The sequence below is a fragment of the Solanum pennellii genome, chromosome 2 (genome assembly GCF_001406875.1).
Source record: "Solanum pennellii chromosome 2, SPENNV200".
NCBI classification, from domain to species: domain Eukaryota; kingdom Viridiplantae; phylum Streptophyta; class Magnoliopsida; order Solanales; family Solanaceae; genus Solanum; species Solanum pennellii.
Genome location: NC_028638.1, coordinates 2,919,814 through 2,945,432, shown reverse-complemented (window position 1 = coordinate 2,945,432; position 25,619 = coordinate 2,919,814). Strand labels below are relative to the sequence as shown.

At 36.2% G+C, this 25,619-nt stretch overlaps 1 long non-coding RNA gene across 2 annotated transcripts; it reads left to right on the top strand.

The window, feature by feature from the left end:
- The first annotated feature begins 209 nt into the window (after window positions 1–209).
- Window positions 210–25,619, top strand: LOC114076184. 2 transcript variants are annotated; one of them, XR_003577061.1, is made up of 3 exons: window positions 210–362; window positions 1,582–1,695; window positions 25,568–25,619. It is a non-coding gene; the product is annotated as an uncharacterized LOC114076184 (long non-coding RNA). The 2 variants fall into 2 exon arrangements; XR_003577060.1 differs by lacking the exon at window positions 25,568–25,619 and adding an exon at window positions 20,209–20,414.

The window sequence follows — 25,619 nt, the reverse complement described above, 5'->3', positions numbered from 1 at the left end:
GCTAAGAAGAGATCATGAACATACAAGGATGATTTGAGGAGTCATTATCTAATTTTTGTGGGTTTCCCTTTTATTCAGGTAAATAAAAGCAATACAAACCCAAGCAAAGCTGTACAGACAAAAGTGTGCTCAAAAAATCTAATACAAACAAAATTTAAGACAACAAAAACAAAAACAAAAACATAAATAAAGAAAATCACAATATATAGCAAAACAAGGATTCTCCTTCGAGGAAGATACGTATGGAAGAGAACATACCCATCACTCCTTAATCTCTGAAGCTCTGCATCTCTGCGCTTCTTCAGCAACCAAGAAATGGTGTTCAACACATTTATTCCCTCTCCACAACAAGCTCCGATCAGGTAAGATGTGATTTGTAATGTTTATTCTTGTACCTCAAATAATCACCTCAGCATTTCCCTCTTTTTAATAAGAACACTTATCTTGTGACTTCTAGCTACTAAGGACCCGATATGCCTTGTTTGTTCACCTGCTATGCATTTTGTTCCCACCATTCTTAATCGCCCTTGTTATCCCTTATCTAGAGATCAATGGATTGAACCTCAATTGAGATTGATACCACCATCTGAGATCCAAATTTTGGAATGCAACAACAATTATTAATAGCTAAAAGATGAAATCTTTGCAAATAACTCTGCAACACTTTTCACAAAGCCAAAGATAAACAACCTTTTTTCCATCCTATGTCTTGATGTGGTATCCCTGAACACCCCAAAGCTCTCACATGTTGGAAATACACACATCAATTGAAATTTCTTCAAATAAATAGGAAATGAATGAGAATTATATATGCTCAACTCGTAATACTTGTTTCTGTGATACTAATAACCAGCGAAAATGATGTTAACAGTTTGTAATGCTTCTTCTGATATGTGGTGTGCCTATTTTGTCCATGTTTAGCATTGCTTTGACTTCATTTGGAATGTCTTGATATTGATTGAAGTGGAAATCACCTGCATGAAAAACCAAATTCGTAAAATAATCCGCAAGAGTATTTACTTTCCTAAGGGAATGAAGAACTCTTGCTGATGAACATCTCCTCAACTCATTAATCTTATTCACCTCCAAAGCAACAGTCCACAGAATCTCCCACCTCCCTTCCAAAATTTGAACCATAGCCATAGAGTTTGATTCTATAATGAAATACTCAACCAATATGTCCTTACAAAATAATAATCCTTATGTGATAGCCTGGCTTCCGCCACTATATTTGTAGTATCTTGTATTATGAAACCTTTAGAGATAACTACAAATCCTAGATGATCCCTTCTGAAAAAAGTTGTTGAGATAGGTCTAGGATTACCCTTATATACTCCATCTGTGTTACATTTCAATCAATTAATTGGGGGAGACAACCATCTCAAAATTTTGAAACTGTAGTTAGGACTATGTCCTTCTAGTGCCTCAACAATATGCACCCAATTATCATCTGTTCCCCACAATTTTCTTATAAAATACTTCAAATTGAGCCTTGTGCCTGAGCTGGTCTTGCATAATGATTCCGAATTTCTGTAGCTATTTCCCCTTTAAAGAAAAGATGCTCCATTGTCTCAATCTCAGGGATCAAACAACACTTGCAAAATTGAGAGATATGAGGATTCCACGAATGCATCAGTTGAGCTACGGGGACTTTGCCATGCAAAATTCTCCATGCTAAGAAAGAGAACATGAAAGGTAAACCTTTTACCCATAAAAGCTTCAAATCATCATTAGCACTGTCTTTCTGCTTAATAAGTCCCAAGCACTCTTAATTGTGAAGTTTCCGGAACTAGTATTTGCGCACCAATGTTTATGTTCTTGATAAATTAATCGTACATGACTCATATTAAGCCTGATATGCTCTACCACATACTCAGGCATATTATCCTGAAGAGCTTCAAAGTCCCAACCTTCCCCTGATAGAAAATCCTGTATATCTCCCATAAGATGACAAGTATGAGATTCACACTGGTGCATATGCAAAGGTCCTAAATTTGTCCAGTTGTCATACCAAATAGTAGCATTACCACCCCTAGGTTCCCACCACAAGTGTTTTTCATTAGTGTCCCTATTCTCTAGCATATGCTTCCAAACTTGTGAGCCACCTTTCAATAGCACAAGAGAAGGAAATTTTTTCTTGCAATATTTATTCCATAAAAATTTGGCCCATAAATTATTTTGCGTCCTGACCCTACACCATAGCTTAGCATACAAAAACAAAGAAAAATAAGAAAAGAGACCTGAAGCCAAGACCTCCTTCCTGTTTTCGGAGACAACATTAACAATTCTAACTAGTGTTTACATCTACCAGATTCCTTATTACTCCAGAAGAGCTTCACAAAAATCCTGTGTAACTCCTTAATAACACACTTAAGTGGAGTAATAGTAGATAAAACACATATAGGAATACTTTGAAGTACACTAGTAAGAAGAACTTCTTTACCACCATATGAGAGAATCCTTCCTTTCCATGCTTGAATTTTTCTTTCACCTTGTCAATCAATTCTTTATAATGTTCTTTCCTCTTCCTAGTATAATTAATGGGGCAACCTAAATATTTTATTGGAAAGTATCCTCTTATCATCCTTGTGATCTGTTCCACCCGAAGTGGGATTCTTGCATTAATATTCTGGTGTAAATAGTAAGAACTTTTCTCTTTATTCACCTTCTGTCCAGATTGCTTCTCATATTCCTGTATAATCGTCATGATCTCCCTAAACAATATTCATTAGTAGACACAAATATAATAGTATCATCTGCATATTCTAACTTGTAGAGATTAGCACTCCATTTTGGCATCCATACCAAACATATTGAGTATCCTCAAATGAGGAATTAAGGGATCTATATAGTACATATGAGGAGAGTACACAAAGAGTCGGGGATAGAGCATCACCCTTATTCATTGTAACGGCCCTAAAACAAACTAGGTGAAACTAGAGCCAAACATAAGTATGATGAAGTTTTTAAGTCCTTAAATGGTTAATTATGTTGTTAATAATCAGTGTGTAAACTTTTGTTGAGTTTTGAAGTCAAACGTCACGTGACGTTCAATGACGTTCAACGACTAGATGTCTATGTGCTTATGTGAGTTCTTGTGGGCCTTGGCATGTTTAGTGAGTTGTTTGGAGTCCATATTGATGGTGAAACTTCCTATGACCTAGGTGATCATTTATAGGGGTTTAACGTCTTGGTACGACTCTACCTAGGACCCATAAGGGGCCCTAAAAGAAGACCCTAACATTTAGGCAGAAAATGCAAAGACTGCCCAAAACCAGCCTCAAACGACGGAGGCAATCGACGCCCCGTCGTTTAGAGCGTAGGTTGGGACTTGATCTAGGGAAAATGAGCTCCAAAATGTTGATCCATTGACCCAAACCACGTACTAGTAGGAAGGTCCGTAGGTGGGTCTACGAGGCGTCGATTGAAGTCGTCGATGGCCACTGTTGAAAAGCTTTCAAGGACACGGCTACGCTTGGGGTGTTTAAGTACTAAGTCTTTTAAGAAACAAGGATGATTATTTTTGGGTATTTAAGGCATTTTAAGTTGGTTTATAGTCCTAGACCTAGACAATACTTAATTTTAAATATTCAAAACCCCTCCCTCAAGAAAGAACTCTCTCAAACTCCATAGAAGCTAGATCTTAAGGAAGGGCTAGAAGGGAAGGTTTTGGACGTTTTCTTCATACAAATTTTGTGGGTTTCTTCTCATTGAGGCATGTTAGTTCATCCTTGAACTTTTTTTCATTTAAGGATTCATTCCAAATCTCAACATCTTTTATCTTTGACGCTAAGCATGGTCATTGCATGAAAACGTTTTAAGGACTCAAATATGTTGTTTTTGGTGTTAGTTGGTGATTTTAATGTTAAAACTTCAATGAGACCATGTTTATGCTTATTATAAACTTTTAGCTTATGAAATGTGTTTAATAAACATGATTAGATAATGTTAAAAATATGGTTTCTTTATGGTTATAATGTGATTAGCTACGTCTTTAAGGGCTATTTTGTGATGAATTATTGGAGAAATGGAGAATAGGTGGTGAAATCTTGGATGAACGGCAAGCTTGTTATAATATTTAGTTCTTATTATGAAATGTTCTTGAGTTGTATGGTATACCTTTATTGGCGGGGTTTATTTGAAGTATATGGATATATGTATGAATGTGTGCCTTGTGAATTGGCCTTGAAGGCATAGTATGTGAAGTGAAGTGATGATTATGATGTTGATACATGATGTGTGTTAGATAGTTGAAAGGTGTACCTTATTGATATCATATCTAAATAAAGTATAAGTCTATGTGAAGCCTGATTGTGTGAGAAGCATGATAGTGTGTGAATTATGATGCATGGAGGTATAAGCATGTTTAGAAGAATGAAAGGCGTGCTCACATGTACTCACACGTACATAGTTTGAATGAATTATGAATGAAGCTAATGAATGTGAATGGGGGGATTTTAGGGTGGACACTCTTCGTGGGTAGAGATGAAGTGTCTAGACCGTCCCTACTATTTTTATAGTAACAAGAAGGGGAGTTTTGGGGTGGACACTCCTTGTGAGTTGAGATGAAGTGTTTAGTAGAAACCTCACCATTTCCAAGATCTTTCTCAGATAGATGAGAGGATGTACACTCTTCGCGAGTGGTGATATGGTGTACAATAGTTATCCCTTGACTTTTAGTAATGAATTTTTAAGACTCCGTGGGGGAGTGATGCTTAGCACCGAGAGGATTTGAAGAAGGAGTGGTTACACTTGGTGAGTTCAGATGTTTTACCCAATGTACCTCTTGAGATGAGTACTCCTCGTTAGTAGAGAATGAGTAACATAGAATCAATATCCTTATTCCTTAACTACGTGCCGGCGTAGGATTAGATAATGGAGAATCCATGTAAGGCTCAAGAATGACCCCACCCTAGGCAAGTGGGGATCCTTCATCCGGTAGGGGTTAATACCGAGATTCCATGTCTAGCTCTCATGATCTATATCTGTTAAAGCTAGCCCCCACAAAATTAAATGATGAACTAGGTCTTCTAAAGGGTGTACTACTTAGGGTAGGTAGTGGTATGGGACGCTATCTACTCATCGCACATGTAGACATATGGAGAGAGTCTTGGTGAGTCTTTATATTAACGTATAAGTGGTTCTTTATGCAATGTAAATGAACTTATGTGATTTAGAGTCTTTGATGTCGAGTGTGGGCATGTTACCGTGTGAAGTAAGCCTATGGTCGGTAGTCTTGAGTATCACTTAGGTGTGTATTGAAGGTATTGTATGGGTTGTTTCTTCATGTATTACTTTAGTGAGTCTTAGGATAACTTTGGATAGGGAAACTTCAAAGGAAATAATCTCACTATAAGTGGTAATGGAAATGAGTTCACTGTAAGATAAAAAGACGTAGGTTCACTATGAGGTTTCTTGAGTTCACAATAAAGTGTAGTTTGGTGTGAAAATTATGGAAGATTTACCTTATGTGCTAAATGATGATTTATCTGTTGTTTTACTTCTATATTCATGAACGCTTTACTAAATTAGCATGAAACCTATATTTCTACTAAATGTCCTCTTGCACATGTTTTTGCATAATGTCATTCTTAGTACAATGTTTGTACTAGCCCCATACTTTTCAATACTCTATAAGTATAGGCTTGAAGCAAGTGGAATTCTAGAAGGAAATCTTGGGAAGTGGACTCTCTCAAGACTTGCTATGTCCTAATATATTCGAAGACGTAGTTTATGTTTCTTTAGTTCTCTCTTTAGACTTGTATAAGACTTATTATGCATTTTCTTTCAATGTAAAGGACCATGTCCCTAAGATATTTAAGTTGTGTTTTTAAGTTGGCTTGTAATGACGAGAATTATCCTTAGTATTTATAAAATATATTTATTTATTAATATTATTTTCGTGAAAAGTTTTAAATTCCGCACTACTTTTTATATCTTATGTACTGCACGATAGCTAAGAGGCTTGTACAAGACCCCGAAGGGTCAAGTATGCCTTGTGACAACTCAAGAGTGCTCCCTTATTATAGGGTGTACTTGCGGGTCATGACAAACTTGGTATCAGAGCATAAGGTTTCAGGAAATAGTTTAGGGTCAGAGTCTCACAAGCCACGTCTAGTAGAGTCTTGTTCATCGGTGTGAGTCGCGACACATCCATGAGCAGGAGTCTATAAGGCGATAGAAGTTTCACTTTCTTCATTATTCTAGTGTTATGCCATAGAGTTGAAGTCTATAAGATGTCTTTATCAACTTCTTCTTTTGTGTTTATAGTATATGAATACGAGGAGGACACCCGCTAGAATGGAGGAGGGAGGAGTAGCTAACGAGAGGATCCCTCCCCGTGGTGAGCAAGTCCCTATAGTTAGCCAAGAGGATGTGAGTGATGAGGTTCCCCTCAAGAACCTAAAGGACCTCAAGTGCCCCAAATACCTCCAATTCCCCAAGGTCCTCAAGCTCCCTATGTTGAAGGGGACATGACTAATGCAGAGATAAGGTCTGCCCTTAGGGTTTTGACCCAATTCATGACAACTCAAGATCAAGTCATCATTAATCATGTGTCTTCCCAAGCTAACCTAGGAGTTGGACCTCAACCAAATGCAAGTACTTTTGCCATATAATCTAGGATTTCATTAGGATGAACCCTCCTATTTTTCTTGGCACAACGGTAAATGAAGATCCACAACACTTCATAGATGAGGTGTTTAAGGTGGTGGATGCTATGGGTGTGACTCCTAGAGAGAGTAGAGCTAGAAACTTATCAACTCAAAGATTTGGCTCAAGTGTGGTTTGAGAAATGGAGGGAAGAGAGACCCTTATAGAAATGTCCGGTAGAATGGTAAGTGTTCAAGGTGTCTTTTCTTGATAGGTTTTTCCCCTTTGAGTTGAGGGAGAGGAAGTTGGTGGATTTCATGAACCTTAGTCAAGGGGGAATGAGTGTGAAAGAGTACTCTATCAAATTCACCCAACTCTCTAAGTATGCCCCGACCTTGGTAGCCGACCCTACGGCTAGGATGAATAAATTTGTGATGGGGGTGTCTAGCTTGGTGGAAAAGGAGTGTCGTACGGCAATGCTCCTAAATGACATCAATATATATAGGCTCATGGTGTATGCTCAACAAATTGAGGAGTCCAAGCTTAGGTACAGGAATAGGGATGGGATGAGGCCTAGGATGGATGAACCAAGTCAACCCAAACCTAAGAAAATGTTCTATCACAAAGAGTCTTCCATGGGGAACAAGGATAGGATTTTCAACGAAAATTCCCAAGGAGGTGTCCATGCTTTTGAGAGGTCAAGGTGTGCTACTTGTGGGAAGCAACACTTTGTAAGTGTCTTGCCGGTACGGATGGTTGCTTTGGGTATGGTAATAAGGGCCACAAGATTAGAGATTGACCTAACCTCAAGGAAAACGGGATATAGGTCAACCAAGCTCCTCAGGGTGGTTTAGATCCCAATGCTCCATAAAGGAATCACTTCTATGAACTTGGATCTAGAGGAGAAGACTAATCCGGAATGGAATTTCCGATAAGTATTAATTCTTTTGGTTGTTATGTTTATGTTATAAGATGAATCTTTATGGTCTTGTCTCTCATATCATCATGTATTCTTAATGAATTGCTTAAAAGATGAGTTATTGAACTATTATCCATGCTTCACTGTGAAGATTTAGTATTCACTGTAAGAAAGTTAAAATTTGAGTAAATTGCATTTCCACGATGAATGGTTTCAATGTGTTTAGAAATGATGTATATGAGAATGTCTAATGTTGGAGAAGTTAGTTCCTCCATAAATGGACAAATAAGTGTGTGCTTTGAATTCTGGAATTTTTTTTCGAAAGTTGCCTATGTTGCAAAATGCTTACCGATGTGTAGCTGTGTTCCTTGTTAATTTGGTACATTGACTATGAATGTTATTACAATGACTTTATGTGCTATATGCTTCTAGTTGAGTCTTTGATGTCCTTAAAAGTGTTTAGTGTCATTCTAGGACGAATTTTGTTCCAAGTGGGGGAAATGTGACGTCCCTAAAAATGAACTAGGTGAAACTAGAGCCAAGCATGTGTGTGATGAAGTTTTTAAGTCCTCAAATGGTTAGTTATGTTTTTAATATGCAGTGTATGAAATTGGGTTGAGTTTTGAAGTCAAACGTCAAGGACGTTGGACGACTACACGTCTATGTGCTTATGTGAGTTCTCGTGTGCCTTGGAATGTTTGATGAGCTTTTTGTAGTCCAAATTGATGGTGGAAGTTCCTAAGACCTATGTGAACACGTATAGGGGTTTAACTTCCGGGTACGACTCTACCTAGGACCCACAAGGGGCCCTAGAAGACGACCTCAATGTTTAGGAAGAATCTGCCATGACTGCCCAAAACTAGCCTCAAACGATGGAGGCAATCGACGCCACTTAGTTCAATCAACGCCCCTTCGTTTAGGGCGTAGGTTGGGACTTCGTCTTGGGATCTTGATATCCCAAATTTTGAGCCTCTGACCCAAACCACGGACTAGAAGGACGGTTCGTGGGTTGGTCTACAAGGCGTCGATTGGAGCCACCGATGGCCACTGTTAAAAAGTTTTCAAGGAGACGGCTAGGCTTGGGGTGTTTTAGTAAATTCACCCCAAGTATTTTATGAACAAAGGATTATTATTTTAGGGTCTTTAAGGTATTTTAAGTTGGTTTATAATCCTATACCTAGAGAAGACTTCATTTCAAATATTCAAAAGCCCTTCCTCAAGAAGGAACTCTCTCAAACTCCATAGAAGCTAGAACTCAAGGAAGGGATAGAAGAGAAGGTTTTGGAAGTTTTCTTCATCGAAATTTCCTGGGTTTATTCTCATTTAGATATGGTATTTCATCCTTGAACTTAATTTCATTTAGGGAGTCATTCCAGAGAGATTTCAAAAAGGGTTTTAAACCCTAACTTCTTCTATCTTTGACTCTAAGCATGATTTTTTGCATGAAAACGTTTTATGTTTTCAAATATGTTGTTTTTAGTGTTATTTGGTGATTTTAATGTTAAAACTTCAACGATACCAGGTTTATGCTTATCATCAACCTTTAGATTATGAAATGAGTTTAATTAACATGATAAGATAATGTTAGAACTATGGTTTCTTTATGGTTATATTGTGATTAGCCACTGCGTTAAGGGCTATTTTATGATGAATTATTGGAGAAATGTAGAATAGGTGGTGAAATCTTGGATGAATGGTAAGTTGGTTATATTGTTTAGTTCCTATTATGAAATGTTCTTGAGTGATATGGTCCACCTTTGGTGGAGGTGATTATTTGAAGTATATGGATATATTTATTAATGTGTGTCTTGTGAATTGGCCTTGAAGGCATAGTATGTGAAGTGAAGTGATGATTATGATGTTGATACATGTTATGCATTAGAAATTTGAAAGGTGTACCTTGATAATATCATGTCTAAATAAAGTATATGTCTATGTGAAGCATGATAGTACGAGAAGCATGATAGTGTGTGAATTATGATGAATGGAGGTGTAAGCTTGTTTAGAAGTCAATTTTATGAAAATGGTGATTATGCGAAAGGTGTGCTCACATGGAATCACGCATACATACTTAATATGAATGAATGAAGGTAATGAATCTGAATTGGGGGATATTAGGGTGGACACTGTTCGTGAGTGGAGATGAAGTGTCTAGATCATCCCTACTATTCCTATGATATCAAGAAGGGGAGTTTTGGGGCGGATACTTTTCATGAGTTGAGATGAAGTGTTTAGTAGCAACATCACCATTCCAAAGAGTTTTCTAAGATAGGTTAGAGGATGGATACTCTTCGTTGAGTTGAGATGTGGTGTCCAATAGTTATCCCTTGACATTTAGTAATGGATGTTTAAGACTCCGTGGAGGAGTTATTCTTAGCACTGTGAGTATTTGAATAAGGTGTGTTACACTTCGTGAGTTGATATGTTGTACCCAATGTACCTCTTGAGATGAGTACTCCTCATTAGTAGAGAATGAGTTACTTAGAAGCAATCTCCTCATCCCTTAACTATGCGCCCACATAGGAGTATCTAATGGAGAATCCATGTAAAGGATAAAGAATGACCCCACCCTAGGCAAGTGGGGATCCCTCATCTTGTAGGGGTTAATATTGGTATTCCATGACTTACTCTCATGGTCTATGTGGGTTAAAGCTAGCCCCCACAAAAGTAAGTAACGAATTAGGTCTTCTAAAGGGTGTACTACTTAGGGTAGGTTGTGGTATGGGACGCTATTTGTCACATCCCAAGACCACACCGTAGAAGATATGGCACTCTCGGAGTGCAACTGGCGTACTCGACCTCTCGGTGGTCTTATACAAGACCTTTCATATCGTTCATCGCATATACATAGTGAAAAGTAGTGCAGAATCAAAACTTTTCACAAACATTCTATAAGACTTTAAAATATCTTTCATATAAAACTTATAAGAAATACTAAGTCTCATTTAATCAAATCTTAGACACAAGAGTACTTGGGACACGACACATACACAATAGAAATATTGTAATAGTAAGTCTGTTACAATACTTCAATAAGAGAAAAAAAAGACATCCATTACCTCAAGCCAAATGAGGACATACTTAAACTTTACTTGAATGATTCTACGATTCAAGTTTTGCTTCCCAATGCTCCTCACCTACCAAAAACTATAGAGATAGATAAAACCATGGAATTAGTACAACCACATGTACTAAGTATGGCCTAATGCATAAAAATCATGAAAACAAAATATGCATCTTTTTATTTAAATATCATAACATAATCATAACAACAACATTTATCAACTTAGAAACACATAAGATAACATTTAAACAATTTAGCACATTTTAGGAGCAACATTATAGTGAACTTAATTCACTGTATAGTGAACTTCACTGTTACAGTAAAGTTGCTTAGTTTTACCTTAGGCACTTTATAGCATGTAATCCCATCACTAAAAAGTTATCCTAAGACTCACTTAAGAAATACAAAGAGAGACCTCCTATACACCCTCTCTAAGAATTCCTAAATGATCCTCAAGACTACTTATAATGAGACACGTACAAACTTACAATATACCAAACCCATGAATAAGATATGAAATTCTCCTTACTAAGGCTATGAAACGACTTACTTAAGTACCCCTTAAAAAGAACGTCCATACATTGTCTTCAAGGTTACCTAAATAATCCTTAAGAGTACCTAAGTTTAGATCATGCCCATGGTATCAACCAACTTCCCTAACTAGAGTTATTCTCAAGACTTCCCTAGATAAGACATGAAGAGATCATCCTTTATTCCCTCTTCACACTTTAATTAAGGAATCCTTAAGTCACTCTAGACTAGGTGCTCATTCATTTACACACTTTCTAACATAAGTCATTATTTCATAAGTTCATTTATAGACATTCATCACATAGAGGACATTCAAGTAATGGTCTTAGAGAAGACCTAGGGACTCTCACTAACATCTTCAAAGCCTATTATGCAATATCTAGATAGTGTCCCATACCACCACCTAAATTTCATAGAAATTCTCTAATGCTAATATGATGATAATAGACAATAACCGACGTAGACCATGGTAGCAAAACATGGAATCAGGAGTTCTAACCTACTCCGATGACGGTGTTTACTTGCCAATGATAGACCTTAGACACATCCCATGTTGACACATGATTAAGGAATATGAAGGGCATGCTTTCTATTCTAGCTTCATTCTTTAACTAGAACTACTTCCTTTACCATACTCACTCGATGCTAGCCTTTGTTCTCATAGAGTAATTCACATTAAAGAATCATACAAAGGGGTTCCATATCAAGTTCATAACCCAATTACATTTACCCTACCAAATAGGTCCCCTAGGGCTGACTTACAATGGCGACAAGAAGCTCATAATGACTTTCCTAAGGATTGATATGATGCCTTTCCAGCCAATCAACCTCAAGTCCATCATTCATTACAAGAAGGATACCATTACGACTTTCTACTTCAAGTTTCATAACCTTACCACTAAGTTCAAGGTTTCACATAAAGGACCCTCTTAACATCATTCGATGTCTCATGTCATTCATACATACAAGAATAAGAGGTTTTAGCATCCTAAGTCAACACACCTCATATTCACATTCATACATGCATCAAGTAAGGGACACAAGTCTACCAAAACAAGACACAACATACTTTACTTTATTACATATAACATATCATTCTTTAAAGCATTTAGGAATGACCCTTATCATATTCATTTCATCCTATTAATTCTATATCATCATCAATATAACCATTATAGAATCATATAGTCAAGTAGGAACAATCATGCATCAACTCTAAGACTACACACATGAAAACATAGTCATAATCTAACATGATCACCTAACAACTTCAATAGAATAAAACACATACTTTCACATTACTTCACATGTAGGTAGAGATGATAATACTTCACATAATCAACTACACAAACCATCATATTATGTCAAGTAGTTCCCCCAAGTACATGATCATCATAATACATAAAGTAACACTGACAAGGCCACATCATTCACATAACACCGCCACCATAAGTGGGTCATACCAATAACAACATAATCAAGAGCTAAATTACATAAAATAAAGAGAATTAGGGCATTATACCACTAATCCATTCTCTCCACTTCAATCCATGTCTACATCATCCAATTCAATACCATAAGGACCTTACTCGTGACCATGAACATCAATTGAATGCATAAATAATAATATTCATTGAATGTAGGTTAATTCAATATATATTTATCAATCTAAGAAAACCTATACATCAATTGAATACAATTCTTAAGTCAATATCAAGTAACCCATAAAGTAGTAAAAACTAGGGTTCATCAATTACATGGGTTCATAGGTTAATTGAGTTAAAATCATATAATTAAAAACAATATAATCAATACATAATGATTCAAAACCTTTAATGCAAGAACCAATTGATAGATCATGAAATTGGACAAGTTCATCTTTGAAAACCTTAGAAACTTCTTTTGATTTTGGGATCCTTGATGAATAGAGTTTCAAGGATCAAAAAACATACCTAAATTAATCTAATCCTACAAATTTATGAAGAATCACCACTCAAATCTCCAGCCCATGCTTTTTCTTGGGTTTTGGCTTCAATGGAGTTCTAGGGAATTTCTAAGGGAGTTTGGGTTTTGAATTTGAATAATGAATTCTTTTAAGTGTTAAAGACTTATAAACATGTAAGTAAACTCCCTTTCTCTTATTTGTTCATGGGGTGAATTTATAAATTCACCCCTAACATTATAGTGGAGTTGCGCAGGAAGAAAGCCTCATAGAGGACTTCACCATCGACGGGGTGTCAGTCCACAAACAGACCATCCTGTCCTCTGTAGATGGGTTCAGAGGCAGGAAAATGGGATCTTAGCTCCCTATTATTAGTCCCTAACAACTCCCTCCACCTACGGGGCGTCGACCAGGCCACTGGTTGTCATTTGCCATCCGTAGGTGGGACTACCTTAGGCAGTTTTGGCCACCAACATGGGTCCTTCCTCAAAAATCATTGGATGGTTCTTGGGAATGTTTGCCTGGACATTTCCAACCCGAATATATTCATGTACGAGTTTAGGACCTACCACATCAATTTTATCTATAACGAACACGTAAAACTTGACGAAACATGCTTAGACACACAAGGTCATTTCAAGGAAAACCTTTCTAACGTTCTTGGACGTTTGACCTCCAAACTTCACGAAACTTGACACATTGGCTGTATACACCATAATAACTCAATTAATAATCTCATAACCTTATGAATCACAAACAAACACATTTGATGCACATAGGTGACTGAGTCGTCGAACGTCTTAGTCGTCCCTTGACGTTTAACTTCTAATGCACCTGAACTCTTAGACATTGCCTCAATGCCACATTATAGACAAATTTTTAACCTTATACCATCATTACAACAATGTTAGGATCTAATTCACCTAATTCATTTTGGGATCTTACAATCTCCCTAACTTGGACAACATTCGTCCTCGAATGACACTTGCCACTCTCCGAAGACTTCTAAGAATATAGATTCAATCCTAACATTTCATAACCATACCATATAAAATTTTATACAACACAAATCAAGGAGAAATATCAATTTCACATAATTAAGAGAATCACAATATCATGCCACAAACTGACATTCTTCATTCCAAAGAGCAAAAACTCATTTTATATTCATTATTATGCTTGTACAAATCAGTTCTACCCACAATATAACAATTTTTTACCAAAGAATGAACTAGTAAATTTTACGAAATTCTTACAGTGAGCAGAAATCCCTGGTAGCTTTACAGTGAATTTTTTCGACATATCTCAAGATGCAACTTTTAGGAAAATCATGATAGAAACATGATAATATGCAAGATATAATCACATAAACACATCTTAAAACATAATCATAACTTCATAAAATATACAATGCAAGGAATCAATGAAATTCACTTTCAACAAGACTCATAAACACCATGCACATGCGACATGCTTGTAGGACTTTCTAGCTCATCTACTAACCATACTCTCCCACTTAGAAGGAACTCATAAAACTAAAGAAAAATAAGAACTTACCATCATCATCATCACTATCCGACTTTTCTCCTCTAGTCCGGAGTGCATAGAAACGCCTCTTTGTTGGAGCATCATCTTTTGGAACACTAGGAACAACTTGCTTACAATCTCTAGTAGGACAATCCTTCACTTTGTGTCCATCTTTACCACATCCAAAGAAACTCCCAGTACTTACACACCCGAATTCTGGAATCTGAATGCAACCGTCGTCATTAACCTCTCATAGGTCGCAGACAATGCTCTTCTTAGCTTTCATCACAATCATATAGTTAAATTTGCGGAAAAGTTAAAACTTTCAGAACATAATGAAGCATATGGAGACTTAATATAATAAATATATAGAGTGATATTTTAATAAGCTCAAAATAAACAACCATCTACAAACGATTAAGCAATTCAATGAAGAAATCAATATATCTTAATAGTTTGCCAAACGACCTTAATCAAAACTTTGAATAAAAGTCTGAAATGAAACACTAGGGACAACATCCACTAGATATGTCTAAAGTACTAAGCTATAATGATAGGTGTAGCATCCTCGAACTCAAGAGGAACTACCAAAGTCTGGAGATCGCTGATCCAAACCGTTTCAATGAGTCTTCAACTCTGCTCTCTGACCAGCGCCTATAAAATAGTAATAGTATAGGGTTAGTACACACTTGTACTAAGTATGCGTATATAAACATATACACACAAGCACTGTGCATGATCAAGGAAAGCTCTTCCTATAACAATATGTATTTTCTTGAAAGTGAAGTCACTAGAGTTTCTTAATTCGTTATTTGTGAATTATGGTATGAATATAACATATTTTGATACATTAAAAGCACACAACTCATTTTCTATATAAACATAAGACCTTAAAATCATGAACATAATTTTAGAACAACTCGAAGGAAAATTTTGAAATTTGCTCCTCTAAACCCGAGAGCTCCTTCCCCAACACTTAGTTTATTTTTCAGTCTTTTTTTCCTTCTAATTGTGTAGTTCGAAGATCTATTTAATCATATGTTTTACTTACAAGTGCAATGATTAATTGTAGTACCATACCTACAAAGAATCGAGTAAGTAATCCAAAAGACTAAGGAAATGATTTGGTTACCCTACAACAAGTTATTCAATCCATTCTTTTTAAATTGGGCATGAAGTCTTTATAAGCCAATCTTTATTGTCTAGGACACTTATTTCATCATTTTCGTATTATGGAGATTATGGGGCAGTGATTAGCCATTATGTTTTACTCCCCTTATTTGGCATAATATAGAAGTCATGATAATCTAATATTTATTTGGCTATGCCCATCATTTGATAATTTTCATAACGTGAAGATATTGGAGCATATATCTTGATTTGGCACAAGCCAATAACTTGTTAAAACTTCATTGTTATCAACCACTGATGATTTGATATACTTAAGCTTTTACTTTCATAGCTCACCTGGAACTTACAATTCTTCTTCTTTCTTTATTATATTCTTAAAGAAATCTTTAGCATTAAGATCATGCGAGCTAACATTAAATCCAGTGTCTGCCCCACACCAAAAACGGGTGGTTCACCGATCAAAGTGAACCTATATCATGTGAGATAAACATGAAATCCAGTGTCTGCCCCACACTAAGAAGGTCTGGTTCACCAGCTAAATTGAAACCAAGTCAAGTGTCTTCCCCACACCGAAAAGAGATGGTTCACGACTAAAGTGAACCGCATACTTCCTTTGAGAATTTAACCGACATAGATCCTGTGATCTAAGCATGAAATCCAGTGTCTGCCCCACACCGAAAAGGGGTGGTTTCACCAACCAAAGTGAAATTGCATCATACCTAACTCTCTTAGGTGGAATCCACTGGCTAGTTCCTATGCTGGCAACATAGTTTGAAGACTAGGAGACATACGGAGACTATTTATCCACCTTGGTGTAGCCTCATCTCATGAGGCTTACATGTGCTGTCACAAGCTCATTGTTAGTCTATTGGTGCTTTGCTCAACTTCTTTTTCTTTACATCTTGTAGAGTTGACTCAAACATTATGGAAGCTTTCTTCTAGTTATGAGGGTTACTTAACTCTTTGGATAACTGGTTATCCCTTTATTTACTTGATGAAATGTGAATTTAACCTTACATTATCATCTTGGTGTTAATGAGACTTATCTCACGATTATTAACACCCTCTTCTGTGAGTATCTTTAACATAATTGTCTAGCAATGAGTGAGACTTGTCTCACTTCCTTTAACACCTCATTCTTGTCACTTTCATAATTCTTAAGATTTTGATTATGTTATTACTCCCCTTATATTGTTCAATGATATTTGGTAGCTTTATACCACTCTTTATGAATGTTATGAACTTTGTTCAATCTACTTACTTATATCCATGACATTTGAAAGGTTTTCCTTGAAGTTACCTTGTAATTATTGGAATTTTTCATTGAGTTTAGTTGTTTGTTTTGGATGGAATTCATATGGAAGGTACTAAACTCATATACTAACACATTCAGGTAAGCCTTGGCATATTTCATTGTGTTTTACGTGTTCGTTTTGGATGAAATTCATATGGAAGTTACTAAACTCATATACAAACACATTCAGGTTGGAAACGTACGGGTGAAAGTCCCAAAGGACCAACCAAGGGTCCTTGAAAAAGGACCCTTCTATAGAGACAAGGTTGTCTAAACCAGGCCCCAAACGACTTAGGCAAACGACGACTCGTGGGTAAGTCGTTGCCTGGTCGAGTGGTGTTGTGGGTCAAGAAATAGAATATGGATCTCAAGAACCCAAAGTCAAGTCTATGAACCAAACGACCGGAGGACAGGACGGTCCGTTTGTGGAAAAACGATCCGTCGAATCCCAACCGCCGATGGTATTAGTTTCCTGCGTGCAATCACTGTTAAGTTAGGGGTGAATTAATAAATTCACCCACTTCTAAATAAGACTTTGGGAGGTTCCTAAAGGGTATTTTGGGTATTTTAAACATGTATGTAAGTATTTAACACTTAGAAGAATTCATTATTCCAAATCAGAACTCAAAATCCCTTAGAAATTCCTTAGAACTCCATAAAAGCAAAAACTCAAGGAAGAGCTTGGATTGGAGATTTGAGTGGTGATTCTTAATAAAATTAGAGGATTAACATAATTGATGTATGAGTTTTTTTCCTTGTAACCCTATTTATCAAGTATCGCAAATTCCAAGAAGTTTTCTAAAGTTTTCAAAGATGAACTTGTCGAATTTCATGATCTATCCATCAGTTCTTGCATTAAAGGTTTTTAATCATTTAGTATTGATTATATTGTTTTCATAGATTATTTTAACTCAATTAACCGATAAACCCATGTAATTAATGAACCCTAGTTTTTGACTACTTTATGGGTTAAGTGATATTGTCTTAATGCTTATGAATTATAGTGTAGTTTTCTATGGGTTATTGAATGATGTAATAATTGTATTCAATTGATGTATATGTTGTATTAGATTTATAAATCTATGTTTATTAACCTAGTTTCATTGAGTATTATGATTTATGCATTGAATTTATGTTAATGGCCATGTGTAAGGGTCTTATGGTATTGAATTGGATGATTTAGACATGCATTGAAGTGGAGAGAATGAATTGGTGGTACGCTGCACTAATTCTCTTTATTTTAAGTATTATAGCTTTTGAATTATGTTGTGATCAGTATGGTTCCATTATGGTGGCGGTGTTATGTGAATCATGTGTCATTGTCGTCATTATTTTATGTATTATGATGATCATGGCCTTGTCAGCAACTATTTTAAGTAATATGATAATTGGTATAGTTTATTATGTAATGTATGATCATATCTACATATATGTGAATTAATGTGAAATTATGTGGTTTCTTCTATTGAGGTTGTTAGGTGATCATGTTACACTATGACTCTGTCTTCATGTGTGTAGTCTTAGAGTTGATGCATGATTGTGCCTACTTGGCTGTTCGAGTCTATGATGGTTATATTAAAGATGATATAGTAATGTATAGGATTACTTAAATATGATAATTTTTGTTCCTATGTGCTTCTAGAATGACATGTAATATGTGCGAAAGTGAAGTATGTTGTGTCTTGTTTTGGTAGACTTGTGTCCCTTACTTGATGCATGTATGAAAATGAAAATGTGATGTCTTAGGATGCTAAAGCTCTTAGTCTTGTATGTATGAATGAAATGAGACCTTGAATGATGTTAAGAGAGTCCTTTATGAGAAACCTTGAACCTAGTTGTAAGGTTATGAAACTTGAAGCCGAAAGACATAATGGTATCCTTCTTGTAATGAATGATGGACTTAAGGTTGATTGGCTGGAACGACATCATATCAATCCTTAGGAAAGTCATGATGAGCTTCTTGTCACCATTGTATGGCAGCCCTTGGGGACCTCTTTGGAAGGGTAAATGTAATTGGGTTATGAACTTGATATGGAACCCCTTTATATGAAACTTAATGTGAATTACTCTATGAGAACAAAGGATAGAACCGAGTGAGTATGGTAAGGGAAGTAGTTCTAGTGAAAGTATGAGTCTAGAATACAAAGTAGGCCCTTCTTATTCCTTAACCATGTGCCTACATGGGATGTGTTTAAGTTCTACCACTGGCAAGTAGAACAACCTCATCGGAGTAGGATAGAACTCTGGATTCCATGTTTTGCTACCATTGTCTATGTCGGTTATTGCCTATTCTCATCATGTGGATACCCATTAAATTAGATAATTTCTATGAGGTTTAGGTGGTGGTATGAGACGCTATCTAGACATTTCACAATAGGCTTTGAAGATTTAGTGAGAGTCCCTATGTCTTCCCCAAAACCATTACATGAATGTCCTCTATATGATGAATGTCTCTTAATGGACTAATGAAATAACAACTTATGTTGGAAAGCATGTAGATGAATGAGTACCTAATCTAGAGTGACTTAAGGATTCCTTAGTTAAAGTATGAAGAGAGCATAAAGTATGATCTCTTCATGTCTTATCTAGGGAAGTCTTAAGAATGACTATAGTTAGGGAAGTTGGTTAATTCTTTAGGCATGATCTAAACTTAGGTAGTCTTAAGGATTATTTAGGTAACCTTGAAGAGAGGGTATGGGCGTTCTCTTCTAGGAGTACATAAGTAAGTCTTTTGACAGTCTTGGTAAGGAGAATGTCATATTATACATGTTATGTGTTTGGTGTATTGTAAGTGTGTATGTGTTTCATCATAAGTAGTCTTGAGGATCATTTAGGCATGCTTATAGAGGGTGTTTGGGCGGTCTTTCTTTGTGTTTATTAAGTGAGTTTTAGGATAGCTTTTAGTGGGATAATTACATGCTAGAAGGTGTCTTAGGTGAAGGTAAGCAACTTCACTTTAACAGTGAAGAAGTTCACTGTACAGTGAGTTGAGGTCACTGTAATGTGTTTTCTAAAAATGCTATAAATTGACTAAGTGATTTCTCATGTGTTTCTAAGATGTTAAATGTTGTACTTATGATTATATTATTGATATTTAAGTCAAAACATGCATATTTCCAATAAATGTTCGCTTTCATGATTTTTTATGCATTATGCAATACTTAGTACATATGGTTGCACTAATTCCATGATTTTATCTATCTCTATAGTGGTTAGTAGGTGAGGAGAATTTGGGAAGAAATATTTGGATCTTAGCATCATTCAAGTGAAGTTGAAGCATGTCCTCATTTGTCTCGAGAGCATAGATGTCTTTTATTTCTCTTATTGAAGTATTGCAATAGACTAAGTATATTATTATTGTATGGGCTGTGTCCCAAGTACTCTTGTGTCTAAGCTTTATGAGATGGATACTTAGTATTTCCTACGATTTCTAATGAAGTATTTTATTAAAGATATTCTAATGTTTTGTGAAAAGTTTTAATTCCACACTACTTTTCAGTATGTATATGCGATGAACGATACAAAAGGGCTTGTATAAGACCACCGAGAGATCGAGTACGCCGGTGCACTCCAAGAGTGTCATATATTTTAAGGTGTGGTCTCGGGATGTGATAATCGGAGTAGAAAAGAAGGGAAACTCTATCATCTTATAGTCCCTCGCCCATAGATGTGTTGCGACTCACACCATGGTCGAGACTCTACTAGACGTGACTTGATGAGATTTTTTGCTTCCTAAGACTAATTTCATAACCTATGCTCTGATACCATGATTATCGCATCTCAAGACTACACCCTAGAAGATATGGAACTCTCGGAGTGTAATCAGTGTGCTCGATCTCTCGGAGGTCTTATACAAGCCCTTACGTATCGTTCATCGCATATACATAGTGAAATGTAGTGCGTAATTAAAACTTTTCACAAACATTCTACAAGTCTTTAAATGTCTTACATATAAAACTCATAAGAAATACGAAGTCTCATTTCATCAAATCTTAAACACAAGAGTACTTGGGACATGCCCATACACAATAGAAATATAGTACTACTAAGTCTATTACAATACTTCAATAAGAGAAATAAAATACATCTATGACCTCGAGTCAAATAAGGACATACTTCAACTTCACTTCAATGGTGTAACGGTCCAAGTTTTGCTTCCCAATGCTCCTCACCTACGAACCACAATAAAGATAGAAAAAAGCATGGATTTAGTACAACCACATGTACTAAGTATGGCATAATGCATAAAAATCATGAAAACGGATATTTACTTAAATTATGCATCTTTTCATTTAAATATCATAATATAATCATAACAACAACATTTATCAACTTAGAAATACATAAGATAACAATTCAACAATTTAGAACATTTTAGGAGCATCAATACAATGAACTTAATTCACTGTACAGTGAACTTCTTCACTGTTACAGTGAAGTTACTTAATTCTACCTTAGGCACTTTATAGCATATAATCCCCTCACTAAAAGCTATCCCAAGACTCACTTAAGAAATACAAAGAGAAACCACCCATACACCCTCTCTAAGAATGCCAAAATAATCCTCAAGAGTACTTATGATCAGACACATACCCACTTACAATACACCAAACCCATGAACATATAAGATATGACATTCTCCTTACTAAGGCTATCAAAAGACTTACTTAAGTACTCCTAGAAGAGAACGCCCATACACTCTCTTCAAGGTTACCTAAATAATCCTTAAGACTACCTAAGTTAAGATCATGCCCAAAGTATCAACCAACTTCCCTAACTAGCTTCCCTAGATAAGACATGAAGAGATCATCCTTTATGCCCTCTTCACACTTTAACTATGGAATCCTTAAGTCACTCTAGATTAGGTAATCATTCATTTACATACTTTCTAACATAATTAATTCTTTCATTTGTTCATTAAGAGACATTCATCACATAGAGGACATTCAAGGAATGGTCTTAGAGAAGACCTAGGGACTCTCACTAACACTTCAATGACTATTGTGCAATGTCTAAATAGCGTATCATACCAATACCTTAACTTCATAGAAATATTCTAATGCTAATAGGTATCCCACATGATGAGAATAGGCAATAACCGACATAGACCATGGTAGCAAAACATGGAATCTAGATTTCTTGTAACAACCCTAAAAATGGCTATGCTAAATAATGCTTAATGTGTCTAGAATGCCTACGATTAGACCGGGTTCACACGGATTGATGCACGTAGAAACAGACTTTGAACCCTTACGAAAGCCAAGACAACTAACTTGGGAGTTATTTGTGGTAGAAAAGGTTGGGTCCAGCCATGTAGGGCTCCCGAATATGAAGATTTACTCGGATGAGTCTTTACCGAACTTAAAAAAGGGGAAATCTTAAGTTCGAAGGGTGTAGGGGTAAAATGGTCTTTTTCTAGGCTAAAGGTAGTATCATAATTACCATAAATATATAATTAATTATTTAACTGATAATGTGTAGGGGAATTTTTGGGAGAGAGGGCCGAAAATGGGCTCTTAGAGTAAAGTCTTGCTCCAACCAGGTTCGAACCTAGGTGGAAGCGATGATTTAAATTTTTTTTTTATTTAAGTTGGTGAATTAATGTAATTTATTAATACTTATTATTTATTGGATGATTTAAAATAAATGGGAAATCATATTTTTTTTAATATTTAACTAAACCTTATTTGATTAAGTCCTAAACTAGACTCCTAAGCCTCATATAACTCTCTCCTCTCACGTCTATCTCTCACTTTCACGATCAAACCAACTCTCATTCACATTCCCTCTGCCAAATAACGTACTAACAACAGAAGATAAACCAAAGTTCTTCACACTTGGAGAACTCACAACAAAAATAAATAAACAAACAATTAATCAAAAACGTTAGTCAAAGGAAGGAGATTTTCCGTCAAAAGGTTGGTGTTGAACGTCATAAAAGGTATGGGTTCTCTTCTCTCTTGGTCCTTTTCCCAATAGACCCCTTAAGGTTCAGTATATTCCATCTGAAAACTTGGGTTGTTTCCCCGCTGCATGTCCCTGTCACTAGCTCCCATTGAATCATAGGTTGGTTATGTTTAGTGGTAGAAAACTAGGGATAAAACGTATTTTCGTGATACTTATGTGTTTATATGTATGTTCATAATTATGTGACTTTTGTTGATGTTTTTCGAAAATGTAACTATGTGCGTTTGGGTGTGTTGCCGTGGCTATTGGTCACGATTTAGGAATTGAAATGGCATGTTTGTTCTTTATATTTCATGTACACATGTTTATGTAAATCGTGATGTTCATATGAGATGAAATGTGGCTTATATGAGTGATAATCTCTTGGCTAAACGAATCCATGAAAATGTACCTAAAATGTTCTAAATGCACTATGAAATTCCCCTAAGAACTAACGTGTAATGGAATGAAAAAGAAGCTGAAAATTTAACTCAAATTTAACTAACGTGAAGAAAATCAAGTGAGGTCACTGAGGGTCGAACCCGTAACCTCACCACCTTAAAAGTTGTGAAAAACAATGTGGTAAGGGGGAATAGAACCGTGCTCCTGGGTTGAAAATAAAGTATGAAAATAAGAAATGAGAGTAGTGGGATTCGAACCCACAGCCTCTCGGTCAATCTTATGGAAAAATGAAAAGAAAATAAGTGTGAGGCGTGGGAATCGAACCCATGACCTCTACGCAGAAAAGGAGAATTAAAAGAAAAATAAAGTGAGGTTGTGGGGGTTCGATCCCACAACCTCATGGTCAACTCAAAAAAAGTCATGAAAAAGAAATTAAAATAAAAGGGGCTTTGGGGGTCCGATCTCACAACCCCCCGGCCAAGAAAGAGAAAATTTAAAGAAAAGAAATTAAATAAAATAAAGGAGTTGGGGCTTGATCTTGGGTCCCCAAGCCGTGTGGACCAAAACAAAATAAATAAAAAATGTATGTGTTATCCACGGGATTCAAAACCGGGTTCCCTTGACCAAATTCCACATTGATACATAAGTCATACGCGAATTAACTGTTCAAGAATAATGCTGCCTACATAGATCTGAATCGAGATTGGAATACATAAAAGATGCATAAGTCTTGTACCCAATAATCTTAGAAAGATATGAATCACTTAACGAATTATGATTGAAGTCTCATGGCTTGTATGTATAGACCCATAAGTCTAGCATACATTAGAAGTAAGTGAACCTAAGATGTATGCAATGAAATGATGATATGAACAATGAAATGATAAAACCCTAGAAGGTTTAAGTAAGAGTGTGAAACACACTTAATGGCCAAGTGCATTGGCATATGATGAAATGAACATTCACGTAAAAAGGGGTGACTAATTATGAAGAGAAAATGTGCTAATACTAATGATTGTGGTGACAACATGATATGAGGCTAATGTAAAATATGAGAGCAATCTCAAATGAGCCTAAGTGAACGTTACCAAAACGTACTCATCTATGAGAGTGTAAAGTTAATGAAGTGACCAGTCTCTATGAACACTCTAATGAATGTATTGAGATTAACACACTTAATACTAATGATGAGATGTGAAATAATCTATTGAGCTATGATGTCCTCATAATAGAAGTCAGCTTCCATGACGTATGAGTTGAATGTAATGGAACTTTATACTGAGCACCGATAGACTAGTTATGAGCGGTGATGCCTTTTTTCTGGAAGGGTGGAGGTTCACGTAACACTCATGAGATTAGACTTTTCGGCATGCCGGGTATGGGTCTCCTTATATCTCCTAGTCTTCGAACCTATACTGCCAATATAGGGATCTGGCGGGGTTCAACTCCCATGTACTTTAGCATGTTTTGGGTAACTTTGGCCGGTGATTCCACCTCTTTTCGGTATGAGGGAGACACTGGATATCATAATGCTCACATGATCTATGTCGGTTAAAGTTAATGTTTCCAAAGAATGAATCTGGCCATCCTCAATTGATGCACATAAAGAAATGAATGATACCAAAGGTGTTAGGATAGGATAATCAAGAGGTGAGCTAGACATAAGTAATGAATCATTCTTTATCATTGCACAGGGAAACCGATGAAATTCCTAAACTCTATCTTAGGTATAACTGGTGTTTACACTAGCTTATGAATGTATGAAGTGAAGTACGTATTAATGAATGAAGCAGACTCTGTGTTTGCTAAAGAAGGCTCCCTAGTTGAGGTCCCATATGTTGAGCCCTCATTTTTGGGATGTATTGATGTCAAGTCAATGATTCAAAAGTCTCATGACGTATGAATGAATGATATGAATGATGTTATGTGCTATACAAAATATGTTACATGCTATATGTTATATGTTATGTGCTATGTGTAGGACGTTATGTGTTGTGTGCAATATGATACGTATATGATGCATGTTATCTCATGGCATGGCTTTTCTAATCCAAATTTGGCAAGTCCACTGACTTTCCTAATCCAAATTTGGCTAGTCTACTGACTTGACTTTCCATTAGGAAAGAGATATTCTCACTCATGCATCTTCTTGGTGTGTGCTTGCTTATACCCATACTTAGTACAAGTGTGTACTAATCCCATAAAACTCTATATTTTTAGGTGCAGGCATAGGTGGACGCTAGAGCTTACAGGTTGACGTTGTAGCTATCCA